The sequence below is a fragment of the Festucalex cinctus genome, chromosome 21, assembly GCF_051991245.1.
Source record: "Festucalex cinctus isolate MCC-2025b chromosome 21, RoL_Fcin_1.0, whole genome shotgun sequence".
In the NCBI taxonomy this organism is placed as follows: Eukaryota; Metazoa; Chordata; class Actinopteri; order Syngnathiformes; family Syngnathidae; genus Festucalex; species Festucalex cinctus.
The window spans coordinates 12,062,994-12,081,605 of NC_135431.1; the positions used below are offsets into that span (position 1 = coordinate 12,062,994).

The 18,612-nt window shown below is 39.5% G+C and overlaps 1 long non-coding RNA gene across 1 annotated transcript in view; it reads right to left on the reverse strand.

Moving 5' to 3' along the window:
• Positions 1-873: 873 nt before the first annotated feature.
• The window catches only part of LOC144010473 (uncharacterized), a 158,414-nt gene continuing 140,675 nt past the window's right edge, over positions 874-18,612 (reverse strand). Inside the window, exons 9-10 of the long non-coding RNA XR_013281229.1 lie at positions 13,169-13,301; positions 874-959 (exon numbers count right to left, since the gene is read on the reverse strand). This is a non-coding gene — a long non-coding RNA (uncharacterized LOC144010473). The remainder of the gene's footprint in view (positions 960-13,168; positions 13,302-18,612) is intronic.

An 18,612-nucleotide genomic window follows, 5' to 3' on the forward strand; every position in this document is an offset into this window, starting at 1 on the left:
GGCCCACAGAATATTGTGTTCTTTTGCTATAAAAACATGGAACCTACACAAAAAAAAAGATTAGAGCCTCTTATTTCATCAGGGAAAAAAAAAAGTATATTTCTATCTGTTTCTATCTGCCAATCGCATAACACATTGTAGGAATAATTGTACTGGCAAATAATAAGTTATCATACATTTGCTTCAATGAAGAACTGCTTCTGCTTGCAATGAAGAATGCTTTGCACTCACATTCCCATAGCCTGGCTATTTGAAGATGACTCAAAAAGCTGAAGAACCACAACGTCTAACGCAGCAGAATGGTTCGAGCCAGTCTGCTGAGGGGGCTGCTGTTAAGAAATGATTGCAAACTTGACCACGCATGTACTCAGCAATCTTCCACTCATGTGCCCAACACATAGACAAACAAGTACACTATGCCTTGCATTTGCATTTTTAGGGTTGGAACACCCATGGAACTAGGGGCGTGGAAAACCAAATAAATAAAGAGGGTGAGGAGAGGAATCTTCAGAGAGTGCAGGAGTGAATTGTATCAGTCCTCCTCTTTCCTTGCAAGCTCTGAACTGAGTGTCTTCTCTCCTTTTTGTGTCGTGTTTAATAGATGTCAAACAGGTAACAATGACACACATACAGACAAACAAGCATTCATTCAATTTATAGTCTTAAATGAACCTACCATGCAATATTTTTGAATGTGCCGCCTTCTTTAATATATGTGGGAAATATATATGTGTGATGTGGGAAAATAATGTTTTTTTTTTTTTTTAACTGTGAGTTCTCTAAAACTTTATTCTCACCTATAGCGTTACCTCTGGATGGATCCAGGAATGTTACTGCAGTTCCTGAGAGACCATCACAATCGTGGGGTTGAATGGGAAAACTGCCATTGAAACAATCAGATGCATCTCGTCTGCACTACGTGTCATTTGTCAGGAGGAACCTCCTCACACTCAAGGACCCTGCGAGAGAGAGAGAGAAAAAAAAGGGGTGTCATAAAGCGGTGAGCGGAAAATGTCCTTTGTCACTTTAGTGTCTACTGCAGGTATGGAGGCCTTGCAGATGTGCCACTCCAATCACCTCTGAAATGGAATTACGAAGCTCTTCACAGCTCAGTGGCATTTCAATGCTTTCAGCGGTATGCAGTGTTGGAAAAAAAAAGAAGAAAAAAAAGACTAGGGCTTAGACAGGCGGGAAATGATTCTGGTCGGAGACTCAAGCACGCACGTCGTCTTATCTTATGTGGCTTTGCATTCTTGTGCAAACCGCAGCATCTTGAACCCGATGGAGATTACATGATTGGCAAACTTCAATGACGGATCCGTTTGAACTGAACGGTCGCAAAAATGCACTTCTCTCATCAAAACCGAGCAGTTCGGTTGCCTAAAAAGCCTTCCGTCTGATTCCGCTGGTGGATGAAAACAAGCTCGGCCTGCGAGGAACAGTACAGTCCCATCAAGGAGAAAGATAAAGTCAAAGCAAGCATTGATGTGTGCTAAGCGATCTCATTTAAATGATAATGAAATTGGGCCAACGCAAAGTCCACAAAAAAAACAAAAAAAACAATCCCATTCCGTTCGGAGTTTGACAAAGCACTTGACATTTCTATTTTCGTTTAATGTCTGGCTGAGATGGCAACGTCAAGAAGATATCCAAACGGGGTGTTCTGATTGACTACCAAATGGCTTCTCTGCTTGTTGATGAATATTTCGATGCGTGCACGTCAATCGGTAATGCCGCTTTTGGCTGCTTGCTCCTCTTACTCTCAATTTTAATCTCAAGATAACACGGCACAATATTGTTTTGCTTTACAAGCGGAAATCAATCTGAGTTGGAGCTGCTTTATGCACCAAACAGATTAAAAGGACAAGCCGGCATTAAAGTTTTACTATTCTACAGTAATAACGTCCCCTTTTTCACCTTTCTAGCATCATTGAAGCTGTTGTGCTTCCGATAGTGAAAACAGATTTGACCTTACACATGAGAAATAAAATCTTATTTCTGATTTTTGTTAGGTTAAAACAGTTGATTGAGGGGCAGGTCACGCAAGACCAACTTTTAATGAAAAACAAGGGAAATTTGATGAGGACTACTGCAAAGGACTGCAAGCAGATTGTTTTGTTGTGAAAACTGACACAAAGTTTTCAAAACAGTGGTAATTTGATTTATGAGTATACCTTTTATTTTATTTTTTATTTTTTTGTTCTTGTTTTGTGCTGAGAGTCAAAATCTGAAAGTTCAAGCAGGCTAGAAAGCCCCGCCTCACAATTTGATATACTGGAAAACTGAGTTAAGGGCTCCACAAAAGAAAGAATTTAACTTGTAAATCAAAGTAATACAAACAGATGTGCTGTCAGTGATTGGTCGCCTGTAAATTTCTCCAAATTTTGGCCTAAAGTGCATGGAGGGAGGCAAAAGGTGTCAAGTGCCATTCATTTTTAATAAAATCGAACCATTAATGTATCCTAAAGATGGCAATTTTGCCAGCTTTGAATCGCGTCTGTATGAAAAGAAATGGCAGAAAAATGTGTTAAAAAAATAAAATAAAAATACAAAACTGCCCTTGCCTACTAAGCTAAACCTAACCCTATCATAACTCTCAAACTTTACTTGTAATCCCCTGCCTAACCCAAACATTTCCATCCCCTTTGAGTTGAAAAAGATCACGGTCAAACTCGTATTTCAGGTGAAATGATGCCTGTATGAAAGGAAATAGCAGGGTCTATATGAGAGAAAAGCGGAAAACCTGGAAGTTTAACACCTGACCATAAATCTATCCCCACCAATCCGAAAACAGTCCAAATTAAACCTACCCTTATCCCTAACCCACGGACCTGTGTGAAATTCAGTGGCAAATAAATACTGGATGAATTTTGCAGGATCTCTGTATGAAAGTGACAGCAATAATCATTAAAGAACTCAAGATTGTCCTTGAGACTTTCTTACAACTTCCACTAAGAAACTGATTCTGAACCTTTAGCCCGGCGGTGCCCATCTCACCCCAAACTCGCAACTTCACCCCTGACCGCTTCCCCCTGGGAGATTTTAATGAACAGGCGTCACGACTTCTCCCCCGAGAGGCGCGCGACGACCCCTGGGGAGGACCTTAATGAGCGGCGGAAGGGTGAGCGGGGGTGTGGCGACTAAGCACGAGTCCGACCGCCGTGATGTGGGGACCCGGCCGTCAAACAGCAGGCGCGAGCCCATGCAAATGCGATCGCGTTCATTAGGTGCGCCCGTTGCCTCGCCGTGACCTAAATGTTGCGCTCAGACACGAGCGGTGGAACATTTGTTGTGTGTCGCTGCTCATCTGTTGCTCGACTGGCACAAAACATTCCTGCATAATGAAGGGGCAGCATGCCAGGTTTAATCACTATGCTGGTCTGAGACCATTAAAATAATCAGAAATGTGATGCAGGAGTACAAACACTTTATTTAAAACTCTCCTTCCATAATTACAGTTCAACATAAATTACAGATGATTAAATTTTTTGGTGATGCTGGCGCACTATGGAAACATACTTCCTTAACACCAATTTCCTCTTTTGCTTTGGAGCTATTTTGCCGCACCCAAGTAAGTTTTTAAGCGAATGGCTAAGGAAAGATTCCTCAGAAAAAATGTGAATTTGAAAGTGGATTTGTTAAGTATAAAGGGGATTATTTTTGCGCCATAGCTTCTTACAAAAGAGGGACTATAGAATTCCACTATGGCTATGATGCCTGCTCATGATGTCAAATCCGGAATGCTGTACATTACCAGACTTCATTTCCTCCACCGAAATGGGAAAAATATCTCCAGAGGACGGGAGGAGGGAAGAGATACAGCACGGGAGTCAACAGGGGGAATATATAACGCACCTTAAGAGCAGATGGCATTTAAGCCGAGCACCGTCAACAGCAAATTTACAATCCTCTCGATGACGCACCTTCCGAAATCGATTTCCAGAACAGTAGCAATGAAATCCTTAGTCAGACCTGCAACCTTTTACACAAAGTTCTTTTATCAAATCTTTGCTTTGCGGTAATACCTTAAAGTTATGTTTCTTCACTTTTTTACTTTTTATTTTCGTTTCAATATCAATATCGCATAATTTCGCATCTTGTACCCCTCGCAATAAATGGGCGTTCACTTTGATTTGTTTTCCTTTTTTGGAATGGCCATCAGTCATTGGCCTCGACTTGTGTCCCCACTCATGCTTCATGAAGGGACCTTCCTACGACAAGGTTATTTCTGCTAGTATAAGAAACACAAACACGTATTAAGCTTTTGTCTGAACGCGCTGTACACAATGCAATTATCTCTGCGTAATTACCTCACCGCAATATGATGGATTTCACAGCGGGGCACCCTAACGTTAGACGACAGCAGCTATTTCTCTTCATTAAAGCGATATGGCGTGAAGACTAACAGCCGCTCTGTGTGAACTTCCCTCTTCATTTAATACCAGGCGAGAGATTTTGGTGGAACCAAAAAAAAAAAAGTGTTTTCATCGCGAGAACAGATGCTGGCTGGCAGCTTCTCCAATCCTGGTGAGGCAAATTGGCTTAAACGCTTGATCATGAAAGGCCCACATTGTCCACTGCGGCGACGTACTCTGTTTTTATGGAGGACTGATGAGTGAAGCTGCGCTCCCAAGATTAGTGGCGTCCTCTTGGAATGTGTGGGGGAAAGCAGGCCAGTTGTGAAAGGAAACAGAAATTCGAAGTGGGAAAAGAAGCCAGCTATAATGTTCTAGCAGAGTCCCCACTGATCTAACTCAAGCACGTCCGGGTTTTACTTAACCAAGACGGTAAAGTTGACTCAGTGACGGCGCTCTAGTAAAAATCCCGCTGTAGGGGAAGTGATTGAGGTTAGCGCCTCCGGGGAAATAAAAGAGCAATTTCTGCTATTGAATTCTGACATTTTGTCATCTGGCCTCTATATTCCCTCTTCTGGGACTTGTGGCGCTCGATGAGAACATCACATGGCTTCCCCCCCCCCCTTCTTAAGCAAGTAGTCCATGTGAACGTGGATGGTCTGTTTTCAAAAGCAGTTCGACTGCCACAAGGATGAAGAAATTCAAATGGAAAATTACAGCACGGTGGTGCCTTGCGCTACGAGTTTAATTAATTCCGTGACCAATGATCTCTCAAATCATCTTCAGATAGGGAAATTAATGGAAATTCCATTAATTTCACCGGGCACCCTACCCCCAAAAAGATGTTTTGTTTTTTTAGTAAAATTACATTTAAAAAAATTATTATATATTATATTATATCATTTGGGTATTTATTTATTAATATTAAATAAAACTACAATATTGTACTTTATAAACACAGAGTTATTACATAATTAAACAGAACGTAACAACTTTGTGTATTATAATTTAATGCTTCAATTCAATTCATTATGCTGCTCCTTCTGGTGTTCCTGCCATTACCACCAGGGGACAGTATAATACAGAGAATTACTCTGTAATGCAACACGAAAAAATATTCTAAGTGAAATGAACAAAACAAACCTCTTAAAAGGTGCTGGGTTACCTATTACTGCGAAATAATTACTCCATTACATTTTTCTCTAAATAAAAATGAAATGAATTTGTTCTCATAACATTACAATTTTTTTATATCTCTATGGAATGGTGGGATATGCCCTTCCTCAGGTACAATGGTGTCCCTGGACGCAATAAAGTTTGAGAACCTCTGCTGTCCTCAACAACTTGCCACTGTGGACCACCAAGAGCAGTAATTACCCCAAAACACAATCAATACAGCCAAACAGCTGTAGTGTAGCCCCACTTAGCAGCCAGGTAGCAACGCTGTGAAAACACGTGTCCGGCTTAACACTGCAAACCAACAGCCATCTTTTGCAGCATAGGGACCATCTGGGAACTTGTTGGCGGGCCTTAATTGAGCACACGGGGTTAGAGACGAAGCCCCGGCGGAACACCCGACTCCCCCCCTCTGAATTATCTGGTGCTGAGGACCAGTGGAAATCTGCTTTTCAGCTGACATTTCCATTTATATCTGTCATGTTTGGTTGTTGGGAAGCAGACAAAGCCGCAGATGCCGGAAGGAGGTAAGCGAAGACGTGTTTATCCGACGCTGGATGACTGACGGCGGGCTCATTAGAAGTCAAGAGTAGCCGACTGAGACAGAGTGGATTGAAATAATGGTCACGCACTGAGGTTGCAACAGTTTTTTTTTTAAGTAAGAAAAATAGAACTCTATAATATTCTACTTCCTAAAAAAGAAAAAGATTTTTTTTTTGTTGCAACAATTCAATGGACTATGCTGCTCCTTTTGATGTGTGAGACTTGTCCACAAGGGAGCAGTGTATCACAGACATATAAAGTAACGTTTACAAATGACACAATCAGCTCTAATATGTGTCATTTTTCACAAAGAATAATGAATATTTGCTTCGGCAACACCAATTCTATTCATTGTTAGCATTAAGCGAAGTGCATTTGAAGCTATGTGGTTGGTTTATATACACAATGTTTATTTTACAGTAGGCTGTTCACTTCACAAACTTCAACTGAGAGTATCTTAAAAACAAACACCCTGTTAGCTTGTATTTAAAGGCATCCCTGTAAAGTATGTTATGTGGGACCCGGAAAATATATACAATATATGTCATTGTTTCTCTACTTTAGCCTTCTAAAACCTCCACATCTCATCTCAACCGATTCAAACTATTATGACGTCAAAATATTGATCTCATTCAGAACATTCGGGCAAGTACTTTTATACTCTCCAAATTGCCATTTTTTCCCATAATTCCACATTTTCCATTATTAAAAATCCCATTGAAATATTAGAAACATTTCATTAAACACATCCTTCCACAATTCTCAACTGATTCAAATCGTGCACATCAGGTCTCCACTCTCAGGTTCTCATATTAGAACTAAAATTCAGGATTTAAAAATGCTCTCCCATGTGCTACATTCTACATTTACAACATTCCACTCGATTTGACGGCACATCAGTTCAGCATCAGCTCTTCAGAATTCACACATAAAATTTCATCAGAAATTGCATTCTCTAGTTTGATATGAGATTGTGTCGCCTGTGCGTGGATTCATTTCGAGGGTCCCTTCAAATTAAATTAAAATGCATGAGGTCGATATGGGGCTGACAAATGGAGTTATGGATTTTTAGACATCCAAAATGAAGTTGAAATTCCAAACTTCCCTTACTGTAGCTACTCAACTTTTTGCACTTCCTCCTCCTTGGACAGAAAAGGGTGCCATGGACCTTTAAACTTTGCATCCCTGAGGAGGCAGACGAGGCGATCATTCCGACAACCACAACAAAACGGTGGCAATTTGTTTGTGCCAGAGCCGGAGGATCTGAGTACAAGGCCTGTGGGATGCTCGGCGATGGAGGAACAAACGAGGCCCACGCTGCGTAATAAATGGTGTGCTTGATCCAAGCCCCGATTCCACAATCGTATTTGGACATCATGATGAATTGAGGACCGCGAGCTGTCCTCAATGTTTTTTTCCTCTCGCCAAAACACAAGTGATAAGTCATGGCGTGCAAGCTAGGTGCTGGTGTTACACAAGCGTTCTCCTCTGACTTGACGTGAAATCAACATAAGCGCAACCATTTAAAGGAGGTGAACATAAAAGTGGCCATTTTAAAAGATTGCCTTTTAAATTAGGGAAGATGGAACATTTATCTGAAAGTGAGCAAATTCAATTTCACTAGTTTGTGCAGTCTGGCTGACTGCATTTATTTGTTAAAAAAGAAGAAGAGCCAGAGCACTGATGAAGTATAACGCAAAACAAGTGATTATAGTTGGCAAAAATGAAAGCCCTTATGCAACAAATTCTCAAAGTTTGCAACTTTAACAGAGTTCTTCTGAGAGAAGTAATAAAAGTGCCACCTCAAACGCATCAATCAGAGTGAGGCCAACTAACAAATATGGACGAGAATGCTCTTACAAGTATACTACCTCAGGAAGATTCATTTTATTAGCAATCACATGTGTGCCTAGTAGCTGCTTTCACCAATTGAAATACAGACGAGCATTAAACCATTTTGAACGAAGATGGTAAACATTCAACAATTACTGTACACACAACTTAGGTTAGCACTGATGCTAGCGCTAAAAACCTGGTCCATCAATATTAGAAGCCAGTTCTCAAACGTTTTACACCAAATACCGCCTTAAAAAAATACTGAACCCTCCAAGTACCACCATCATCCTTCCATCCATCCATTTTCTTGACCGCTTATTCCTCACAAAGGTTGTGGGGGGTGCTGGAGCCTATCTCAGCTGGCTCTGGGCAGTAGCCAGGGTACACCCTGGACTGGTTGCCAGCCAATCGCAGTGCACACAGAGACGAACAACCACCACCATCATAACAGTTAAAAAAAAAAAAAGAAAAAAGAAAAAAAAAAGCAGTAGGTCAAAATGTTCATGAAAGTAATATTATGCCCAGTTTGACATTAACACTAACTAATCAGAAATATAAGAACACTGTGCTAAAATTTTAAATATAACTGAACTGCACTTGGGGCAGTAATATAATTGTGAACCACTAGAGTGAGCCCACTGATGGAAGTGGTACCTTGACTTACAGTATTATTTCATGAGTTCTACATAGAAGTTCTTATCTAAATTTATTGTATGAGGTGTGACAGAAAGATTACAGTACTCGCATCACACAAGATGCATTTCATATCCAGGGTACAAACAGGAAACGTTCCTCTTCAAAGTAATTCTGCTTGAGTCAGTTTCCCAGCCTTCGCTCTTTAATGCTTTCATGCAATCCTAGAAAGGAGCATTGTCAAGTTTGGCCTCTTCTCACACACTGAACAAAGCAAATGTGACAGGATCATTTTTGATCACTTTGTGTTAGTTGTTGATGCATCCCAAATTGAAGGTGAAAGGCCTGTTGTTTAGGTTTGAAATATATCCTTATTGACACCAGTCCTGGAATCTTTCTGACACACCTTGTGTATAAAATCAATAGAAAAATAGCTATATGTTGTTTAAAAATCAGAAAAGAAAATGTAAAGAAATAAAATTCTTTTTATAAAAGGTAATTACTAGGGCTGTGAATTGCCTAGTACCTGACGATTCGATTCGTATCACGATTCACAGGTCACGATTCGATTCGATACCGATTAATCCCGATACGAATTTATAAGTCGATTGTTGCGATTTTTTTTCATTCAAATTTAGAAAATACTAATCAGTAAGCTTGTAGAGTGTAAGATTTATATGAAAATGTATTATTTATTTATCTGAAATTTCAGTCTTATAGAGGTTGTAATCTGCTTCATGTTTGAACAGCATTAAAATAAAATATTAAGGCTTAATGTTACGTTCATATAACATTCTTCCATGCTCAAGGTGTGAATCCTTAAAAAAAAAAAAAAAAAAAAAAAAAAAAAAAAAAAAAAAAAAAAAAAAATCGATTCTGCCGATTATTGAATCGATTCGAGAATCGCGCGATGTAGTATCGCGATATATCGCCGAATCGATTTATTTTAACACCCCTAGTAATTACTATTTGTATTTTAGTGTTCATGTGTTGGAAGTGTGCCTTTTGAAGGAGAGGCCTGATCTTTAGTTGCATGTGCACCAGTTGTGGCCTACAGCAGCTCCAACTTATTTTGTATTTGGCTGTTTGTCCTGTTCAATAAACGGCTGGAAGTGCATCAGTGACTGTGGCTCTCTTTGCCCGGTTCCTTAATTGCTCCATTTATTTTCACTTCACTTGAGCGGCGGTGTGCACTCAAAATTTGGCTTGCAACACAAAGTAGTCATCATTGAGAGCTAGTGCGCAACATCACATGTAATATTCTTTACAGTCTTACCGGTTAATTTGTCAGTCTGCTTCATTTGAGTGTCAAGCTGAATTAATCCCACGAAGTTTTGACTTTGCACATCCACCAGCACGTTTGCCTTTACAGTAAGACTCAGACTGGATGTTATGTTTATGTACTGCTGGATTCCCCCCCCCTTAACGCCTGAGGTGTTGTGTAGTCCTCGCTTCGAGGCTCATATGTGACAAGGGTCCAGATTGCTCGGCCGAAGCCGCATTTTTCCAGTTGGTCCCGAGAAGCAGCAGCACTCTGACTTTGTAAAGGTGGAAAGAAAGACGGAATCCAAATGAAATGTTTACTGCTCACTTTCACACAAAGCAGCTTCTAATTGTGTCTTTTAATGTCCTGCAGCGTTGCATAAGAGATGCGCCGCCACTGCCAATGCTGCACGAGTGCGTGTAAAATAAAACATAAAAAAAAATAATAAAATCACAGCACCATCCTCATATTTGAGCATTCATCAGGCTGGCTGCCCAGAAAAGGCTTGTGAGACTGAGACCGGGCCAAATGACTACCTGCTTACAAGCATTAACGATAACGCGCCGGGAAAAAAACATGAATAATTCACGTAAACAAGTGGAAGGGAAAGCTGTTTGGTGCGATGCCAACCTCCGCCTAAAAGGCAAAAAGTAAATAAATAAATGAAGAGACAGATGGTAGACAGGGTGAGACAAGCAAAGAAATTAAAAAAGAAAAAATAAATCACCGCCCACGTTGCCACAGCTTGCTCGGATTCTCCCGCGAGAGGGCGGGAAGGTCACAGGGAAAGCGTCACGGTGTCTCAATACTAAGACTATAATCTGATCCCGGCAAAAAGATCAATAATCAAGATAATCTCAGCGAGACGGCAGAATGAGACGCTATCGCCAAATTAGTCTCCCAGGAAGCAATCAGGAGGAAAAGTCAGACGAGTATTAGAACTCGTGGTCGAAACCTTGAACAAAATACAGAGGATGGTGAGCGGTCAGTCAGCAATCTGCTAAACATTGTAAGAAGTACTAATCTAAAGTAAATATTCAACCTAATTTTCATATTTGTTCCATAAAATTATGCACATTTGATCCCAACAGACTATTTTCTCCATTTTGTAGCATTTCTCTAAAATAGTTCTTGCGGCAAACATCCAGAATGCTGCATGGGTTAGCTTGCATGCTACTTGGTACACTAGCTAGCAATGGACACTATAGATATATAATAGATAGATAGACCAAGTCGTGTTTTTGGCTTCCAATAGAGCAGATACAGAAATGAGACTGCTAGTTTCTTCTTTGTGGTGAGCTACTTGCTGAGAAAATAAGACTTTTCAAAAGTCGCTCCTGTGCGGACGGCACTTTGGGGAGCGGCTGGGGTCAAGACACTTCAAGTTCTTAATCTCTCACTCTCCCGTGGAGGATGGTGAGCCTGCATGGCAGCTCGTGTTTGGAGTCGCCTTGCATCCCATTTGGCTCGCACGCACACACACACACACGCAAACACACATGAGGTGTCTCGCTTGCCTTGCTGCTCCCCTCACGCATCAGCTCCAATTAGAAAAGAATCAAAGACACGAGGAGTATAGCGCTGCACTATCTTGTGTTGCTAGGAAACCAAAAACATCATCATCATCATGTTATCTTTCCACAAGACGGCTCTGTTATTGATGAATGTTGACATTATCTAAGCAACATGCACGTGATGTTTACTGATGACACCGTTTGTGGCCGTGCACTAGTTGTGTGATGTCACTTTTAATGGCAACAGACACATCTCTCATATTCAGCTCTCATTAGACAGCGCAGGTGCCCAAAATGGTGCTGCCTGAGTGTATCACACTCTAATCAAGCCCACATTTCATTCCACTATTTTTACCATGTCATTAGTCTTCACTCATGTGCACTTTTCTTCTTATTCAATTATGGTAGGCGTGATGATTATACTGCATTTTTTACCACATGCTGCAAGAGCACAAAAGTGGCAATCAGCTAATACGAGGCTGTGAGAGGCGTGAGTTGGACAGTATACGATGTGAATTGTGCCACAGATGCTGTCTCACATAGAACGAGGACAGCCAAAGGATACAAGATGGCGACACACATGAAAGGAAGATTTCACATTTGTAAGACATGTTTTTGTTATGACTATTTTGGATTGGGTCATTGTGTTATGTTGATGCCAGTTGCTTATGCAGTTATTTATGCCCCTTCTAATTATAAAGCTGTTACTATGTCCTTTATGACAATAAAGTATGATGATGATGATGATGATATATTAGCCATTTTTAGTTTGTCCAGTCTAATGCAGTTCCTATGTCCATTATAATGCTAATGTTGTCAGTTGCTATAACTTTATTTTGTTTACATTCAAAATTTTTTTTTGTGTATAATTAGCATTGACTTTTTGCCTTGGAAAAAATCCAACATCCATCCTTCCATTATTCATTAAATAGTTCAATGTTTTGTTCTTGTGTTAGTAGACATTCTTTTGTTATGACTTTTTTTTTTTTTTTTTTTTTTGGGTCATTATGTTATGATGATGATGCCAGTTCCTTATGCAGTTACTATGCCCCTTATGATAATAAAGAAGTTACTATATCCCTTTTGATGATAATACATATGTCCCATTAGACGATAACGTATTATGATGTATTAGCCATTCTTAGTTTGTCTCGTCTTATGCAGTTACTATTTCCTTTATAATTATAAAGCAGTTACTATGCCCTTTATGATGATAATGTAAGATGATGCGTCCCATATGATGCTAATGTATGGTGATGTAGCCACTCTTATTTCACCTATTCTAATGCAGTTACTATGTCCCTTATAATGGAAATGTCAGTTGCTATGACCTTATTCTATTTACATTACAGCTTTATGTGATAGTATTGACTTTTTGTCTTGGGGGGGAAAAAACATCCAACATGCATCCATCCATTATTCATGAAATAGTTCATTTTTTTCATATAAAATTCAAAGTTTTTACCTGTAACTTTGCTTTTTTTCCCTGCTATGTGTTTCCTAAATATCTTGTGTATAGATATATTTGTTTGTGTTTGGGGGCTGGGCAGTAGTTTGCATTTTATTTTTCCATACTCTAGTATTGCAACATTGCATTAAATTGTCTGCCACAATTTTAGGTGCAAGAACCTGAGAATGAATGAGAAAGACAAAATCATAAATATAACCCGAAGTGGTAGATTTGAGTATTACATCAGTGTCTCCATACAATATAATCTGAAGGTGCACGAGTTTTTGAGTGAGCCATTTGTCGTCATCTTTCATCCTGTCCAACTGTGCAATAGAAAACATTTGGCATCTGTGCAGTGTGCACCCACGTGGACGCCGCCACGCAAGCTAATGCCTACCTGCTGCGATTTGTCCAAGCTGGCCGCCGCTCACCTGCCTCGCCGACGCCTGCTCACGCACGGGCGGGCACCAGCTGGAACGTCAGAAAATGGACGGCGAGCTCGACCCGTAAGCGCCGACCAACCGTGAAAGCTGCAAACACACCAGAGCAAGAGTGTAGCGCAGAGAAAGACACGCACACACACAAAGACGAGTAGTTTTCTTGGTCTGATAAACTCACTGGAGCAAAATGTGAAAAGTCATCTTTACATATTTCATCAGATACAATTAGAAAATAAAGTGAATCCACTGGAAGTGGTGAAGTGGACACTTGGAGAGCGCCATCCACCACCAATCGTGTGTCAGTGTGTTTGTGTTGTATGATAATGAATTCTCAGCCATTTAAGTTGCCTTTCTTTTTTTTAAATAGTTCTTCAAATTAGGTATGATCAGTAAATTTTGTGTCATGCTGGCATTCACTTTCATATTTTAAATAAATTAAGTAGAGAAATATTCAAACGGGGCCTTTTATGACTACTAAAGAAATGAAACGCGGATTCACTTGAAAGATTTTTTTTTCCATTAAAATGCAGCTCACACGGTTTCTTTTCATGCCCTTCACACTTTCTCTTGCCATGGTAGTTCAATGGCGGTCAAAGTGTGTAGGGAGTTGCGTCAGCATCGACTGGGGTTAAGTCAGGTATATGACAGAGTCGTGATGCTTAAATTTACACCAGGTGGGTTTGATTTTACAGTGAACTACAGATTCACAAACCGCTACCTCCACCCAGTTATTTCCTCTGCATTCAATGAACACAAACATTCTTTAGCTCAGCTCCAAACAATTCATGATGAGTGGCTTCATGGAGCCTGCAGGCCGGTTACTGTAGTGGAAAATTAATATTAGGAATATTACATGCACAGGCTTCTATCTGCATATAGAGCGCAAAACTCGCCAACTGTGGAGCAATTAATTTGGAGGGAGGTGAGAGTGGTTTGTTTTCATGCTACCCCACCCACCCCTGGAAAAAAAAAAAAAAAAATACCTGTTCAAAGCTCTGCCAAGTAACAGTGAATCGCTGTGTGAGGCTTCTGAATACTAAATGTCACTGGGAACAAAAAACAGCACTGTGCTCATGTTGTTATCCAGTGTGATGATATTGCTGTCAATTGTAAGACAGATTCATTTATTGCTTGGTTTGGTTAAAAAAATACATGGGAAGAGGACCTTGGAAAAAACAATCGCATATTAAATCACAATCGCAATATTGAGGGGAAAAAAATCCATCCATCCATTTTCTGAAGCGCTTGCTCCTCACAAGGGTCAAGGGGGGTGCTGGAGCCTATCCCAGCTGGCTTTGGGCAGTAGGCGGGGGACACCCTGGACTGGTTGCCAGCCAATCGCAGGGCACACAGAGACAAACAACCATCCACGCACACAAGCACACTTAGGGACAATTTGGAGTGTCCAATTAACCTGCCATGCATGTCTTTGGAATGTGGGAGGAGACCGCAGTACCCAGACAAGACCCACGCAGGCACGGGGAGAACATGCAAACTCCACCCAGGAAGGCCGGAGCCTGGACTCGAACCCGAGTCCTCAGAACTGGGAGATGGACATGCTAATCACTCACCCACCGTGCCGCCCTGAGGGGAAAAATATTTTTCAAAATTGTTTTGTTTATTTTAGTTAACGAAAACTAACGAAAACAAAAATTCCTAAAACACTTTTGTTAACGAAATAAAAGCAAAAATGTTTTTAAAAACAAATACTAACTGAACCTGTATTTTATGTAAAAAAATAAATCAAATAAAATAACGAAAATTAACTACAATTATAGCAAAATTGGCAATTAATTTAAGCCAAGACTCTTTGGGGTCAATTTTGAATGTATTTCTTTTGGTAATACAGGACGGGAAGGTCGAGCAGTCGTCTGGGAGTTGTGGTCCTTTGACTTTGTGTCTTGTAGAAGCAACATCATAGCTACGGCCAATTAAAAATAAAATAAAATAAATTAAAAATAAAATAAAATAAAATAATAATAATAATAAAAACCTCCACCAGATGACAATCAGGCTTGCAGCTGAATGGCTTCCAAACTGGAAGCAGAATTATGTACTGCATCTATTGAGTTATATTAATAAAGTTGAGTTGAGTCTGTGGATCGTTACACCTGTATGATTTTTGGCTGGTTGTTTTTAAAATAATTTTTTGGTTGAATTTTTACTAAACAAAACTTAGTGTGATTTTTTTTTTGCACACAAGAAATACACAAAAAAATAAAGCAAATACTAAAACGAATACAAACTAAAACAAATCATTTTTGTAAAAATTAAAAACTAACAAATACTAAATTAAAAAGAAAAAAAAAGAAGAAAAAAAGAAAAAGAAACTATAACCTTGGTGGGAATGGCATCTTAACAAGGATTTGGATTCTAGTACTAACATTTGTTGAAAAAATTGGGGGCTCAAATTGTTTCCCCACTTTTGTACTAAATTTAACAAGTGGAAACCATTGAGATATGCTTTCTTCCTTTTTATATTCTGGCAGATGCACATGGAGTAAAAATAAAGTGTAATGAAAAAATCTCAATGGAATTGACGAGCATGTCAAAGAAATTATATTTTAAGAACAACAACGTTGGTGTTCTTTTTAAGTGAATTTGGAGCCAAACAGTGTGGAAAATGTTGACAATAAGCGAGGCAAGTACAAAGCGAGAAAGAAGAAAACATGTCACCCTGTTTTCAAAAGACAGAAACCTTCTCATGATCATTAAGTCAAAACTGACAGAACATTTTTTTTTTAAACCCTCTCTCTCTTTCCTTTGAGCATTTCATTTCCTCCGAATGTGCCCCAAAACTGCTGCACAATGTCTTTTTGCCCGGAAGCCTTCCATTTGCCTAAGTTCCATTGTGGAAGTCATTTTTGTCTGAACAGAGAGAGGCCCCGTGGGGTTGCACGGTGCTCAGATTAGGTCTTTGAAGGCGCCGCAATACTTTTCACATAAACTGTCTATTTGAAAGGCCTGTGTGTCAAAAAAAAAAAGTGGACTTTTTCTCCATTGGTAGCTTATCGCTAAAAGAGCAGACAGTTAGAACTTCATAAAAAGACTAATAGAATGCTGACAAATATGATAAGTGACAGAGTGGAGGAGGAGCTATTTTAAATTTAAATAGAAGCTAAAGAACAAAGCGGAAAGTAAGCATGAAGCCATCAATTTACAGTAAAAACTTTAGCAACATCATGAATGAAGTATAAATAGTCCATCTTTTAAAAACAAAGTGTTGTGACATAACACATGGTGACAGAAATTAGTGAAAGCTGTAATTCCATTGTAGACCACTAGATGGCGGCACACTATTTTGTTTGACACTGTAAATTTGACGAAAGAAGAAGAATGAAAACCGGAAACTAAACTATTTATTTTCCTTCCCTCGAGTCAACTTTGTAATGTAGATTATTTTGGGACAAAATGGGAAATCCCTGAGTTAGTCCGTACTGATATTATATTAATAGGTCAGCAAGGTATTAGTAAAACATGTAATCACGATCAGTATATATTGCATCAACTAATCTTGTCAAGCCTAAGGGTATTACATGTAAGTGGCACCCATGTTTATCGTTTTTAGATGACTAAACTTTGCCCAGGGTCAAAGTGACCCAGGTACATTATTACTGTTCCTGTCAAAACTAACAGGAATGTTAAAAGTACAGCATGCAAAATGTGTTGTCTTTATTAAAGTAAGAGCTGCTATTTGTCTTTCGGTGGACTGGCTATAAGCAAATGCTGCATGAAAATGGATTTCCCTTTGAATAATGCAAATGATGTCAGGAGAAATGCTCAACGAGGCAAACAAAGTAGCAGACAAATGCCAATCTTTTCACCGCATTCAGACAAAAAGACGTTTAAATTAGCATTATCGCCTGCTCCGTTGTGTCCTTCCACCATGTGCAATTTCATTATTCAATTCCATTATTTTGAAACAGAAGGGGCGTGAGGGGAAGAAATGGAGGTTTGTAGACAATATAACAAAAAAATCGCTTCTCCCTCATGTTGATCGGCCATATCTGTACCAAATATGGAAGTAAGCCCATTTTAGCCCATCACAAACCTGTAGAAAGTTGTTTGAAAGGCATCAAAATGGCCTGGCCGCTTTAGAGAGCCTCGTTGTCGACCATGAGTGTGTGCATGTTGCGGACAGAAGCAGAAGTGCGAGGCTATTTATTTACCTATTTATTTATTTATTTATTTATTTTAAATTTGGCAAGAAAGGGGTTTCACACTGGCGTGGTCACTTTAGAGTGCCTCATTGTCAGCCGTGACTATGCACACGTCATGGCGAGAAGGCAGAAGTGCAAGGTAATTTTTTGTTGTTGTTGTTGCGCCATGGAAAAGCTCCAGTGTGATATAGTCCAGCTCCCGGAGGCGAGACGCCCACAGCATATGAGAGCAAGATAATGGCTTCATGCTTCACTATTTTGAAACCCCATTTTAGATACTTTTTATTTTTTTTTTTAATCATAAGATTTCATGATCTGTTTCTTTCATTTCTACTTTTATTTGTATTTCCTTTTTTTTTTTTTTTTTTTTTTCCATTTTATGTATTGCACATTTTTATTGTTATTTTGCATTTTTGGGCAGGGTGACTCTTGGGTGTATATAAAATAAAATAGTTGTAAAATGAAATATATAATACATGCTGGCGAGGCCGCTCCGTCGCTCACCTCTCACGGACGTGCCTTTGGGGAGTTGGCAGTTTCTAAAAAGTGCCTTTGTATAATAGTGCAGAAGACATTTTGCAAAACCAGGCACAATTGTTTCTTGTTTTATGTCTGAATTAGTTGTGGATCAAGTTGAATGCAAAAAGAGCACTGTAAATATTCCCAAATGTTGGTAGCCAACGTGTCCTATTGGGAAATTAATACAGGGAAACAAATCTATTTCTCGTGGGCTAAAACAGAGCTGATATCCTCACAGGAATGTTGAAATTTAGAAGCTTTTCTTCTGACTGTTTTAATTCTCGATGTTTAAAGTTGTTGGCCTTAAAAGTCCACAATATTTCATTTTCAATGAAACAAAAAGAGTTAATTTCTCACTCAATAAGAATCAATACAAAACTAAATGGTTGGAAATGAGAATGGGCGGAATGGGAATCACTCAATTCTTATCAATTCTCATGAGAACCACTACACCACTAATACCGCTTTGAAAACAATAACCGCAACAATGATGATAATGATAATCATCACCATCATCATTATTGGAGCAGTTTTGAAGGTAACAGCATCACTGCAAATTGCAGGTGTGCTGACACATTTGAAGCGCACTTCCAGCATCGTTTTTGCGTTTTGTTTTCCACTTCAGTGACGACCAAGAGCCGCAATCCATCATAAGCCGAGTTTCTGCCAAGGTGGAGATGCTTTCAATTCTGTTTGTTTGCGCTTTAGAATGACATCTGAGT